Below are 2,463 nucleotides of genomic sequence, written 5' to 3'. Positions count from 1 at the left end.
GTCCAACGCCAACAAAACATCATGGAAAACGTGCTACATTTGTGTATCCAGAATTGATGAATGCTACTCGCGTATTACTACGTCGTGATAGTGTACGTCGACCCCTCCAGAAACCATATGATGGTCCCTTTCTTGTCATTAACAAAAATGAAAAAGTGTTCAAACTTGACATCAAGGGCAAAACAGTTTCGGTTCCCATCGACCACTTAAAACCAGCATTCTCCCTCTCGGAGGATACAACGCCTCTGGTGGCGAAAACGCAAACTAACGACTCTACGTCAGAGAACACGAAATCGAAACCATCAGTGACCACACGATCTGGACGTCGAGTCCGGTTCACAGATTTTTATCGTATCCAACATTGACACTGGGTAGGGGGTACTGTAGAGCCTCAATATATATTCTTATATGTATTATCATTATTATTATTATTATACTTTTCACATTGGCTCTCTCTTAACAAGCACGCTCTGGTCACGTCAAAGAATCTCAGTACATTCTGTACTGAAACACGAGATGATCACGTGACCGGATGCCCCTTCGGAGGGTCCGAAGGGCCATGTGTGTGAGAACACCAGATCAGCTCCATCTCGTGGTCTTTCTCTCTCTTAATATATGTACCATGTAAATAATATCTTCTATATATCATCATAATTAAAGATAACGTATCTATAAAACTACGTCTCATTCATACGGAGTCAGATGCGATGCGCTACCGTCACCACTTAGCATTAGCATTCAGCACCCACATCAGAAGACACCTTCAATTTCTGAAATACTCCCACAACACAGGAAAACACTTTTGCTCTCGTTAGTACACTCATGTTCATAAATTAAGGATAATGCTAGCTCCGGCAAATAAAGGTTCAGAAACAAAACAAACGTTACTTATTCATAAAGCCCATTTATTAAACAAAAGATGAAGAACAAAAACGATGGTGTATGTATGATACCATACAATACAAAACTACGATTTGTGCTCCCTGGAGCAATTGTAAAAAATATCTCCTTTACAAAAACTTATTATCACATAATTGGTATGATGGTTAATACATTGTATGTCTCCCATGCAATGAAATACAGTCCGTACAACGCCTAGGCATGCTGAGTATCAAATTATCGATGTGATCGTGGGGAAGATCACTCCACTCAGCAAGCAATGCTCTCCGAAGTTCCGGTACACATGTAGGAGGTGGTTGACGGGCTGCAACTCGTCGGCCAAGCATGTCCCACACATGCTCTATCGGATTCAAGTCAGGTGAGAATGCTGGCCATTCCATACGGGTTATATCCTCAGATTCAAGGCATTCGTTTACGATGTTTGCTCGGTGAGGATGGGCGTTGTCATCCATAAACACAAATTCTGCGCCCATGGCACCCCTAAACAAACGTACATGTTGTTCCAGAATGATGTCCTGATAAATTTGGGCTTTCATGGTTCCGGTTTGAACATGCAGATCTGTTCTGGAACCCAGTATAATTCCACCCCAAACGAGCAATGCTGCACCACTGTAACGGTGTCGTTCAATGATGTTGTCTTGGTGGTAACGGGTACCTGGCGTTCTCCATGTGAAAGTCCGACGTGAATCAGACTGCAAGCTAAACCTGGACTCGTCGGAAAACATCACACAAGCCCACTGTGACGATGTCCACAATGCATGTTCTCTACTCCAGGCTAATCGCTGCCGACAGTGAGTTGCCGTGAGCGGAACACATCTGACAGGCCTGCGAGCATATAGACCAATATCTCCCAAACGTCTGTACACGGTTTGCCTTGAAACTGTGGTACCCGTGGCTGCAGATAGCTGACGAGACAGGTCGGATGCTGTGCTCCGTTGCCAAAGCCTAGAGATGACACTTTGGGCAATTCCAAGTTCCTCGGATACTTCCATCTGAGTACGCCCACATTCCAGGCGGCCGATAATTCTACCACGTAAAAAATCATCCACATGCGTCCTCTGTGTCATAACTATTCGCTTATGGCACTGAGTGCCTTACAGAACTCTTGTGAACAATTTTACTTCTTTGCCACCATTCCTTATATACCCCCTCTTACACTCTCGTCATTGCAGGGGCGTAGCCAGAAATTTCGTTCGGGGGGGGGGGGAACACTTTCATTTCGGGGGGGGGGGACCAAAGTGACAGAACAATAGATTTGGCCATCTTTTTCCCTTTTTTCGGTCATTTTCTCACATTTCGGGGGGGGGGACCAGACCCCCAAGTCCCCCCCCCCTGGCTACGCCCTTGCGTCATTGTGACGTACTATCGGCATCATCTGGTGGCTTCCTGAAATTTGCATATCATTCTTGCAGATGTGTGTGATAATATAATTCTTGCTACAGGTGAAATTTTTACTTTAGATTTCGATTTCCGTGTGATTCTGAATTATCCTTAATTTATGGACATGAGTGTAAAAAAATTGGGTGACCGAGGGCGATTCATTCCATTATTTTTGTTTTTTAC

The sequence above is a fragment of the Pholcus phalangioides genome, unplaced genomic scaffold, assembly GCF_987345545.1.
Source record: "Pholcus phalangioides strain wild (caught in Gottingen) unplaced genomic scaffold, Ppha-v1.0 ptg000007l_1, whole genome shotgun sequence".
NCBI classification, from domain to species: Eukaryota; Metazoa; Arthropoda; class Arachnida; order Araneae; family Pholcidae; genus Pholcus; species Pholcus phalangioides.
The sequence above is the reverse complement of the archived record's forward strand: the minus strand, read 5'-3'. Positions refer to the sequence as shown.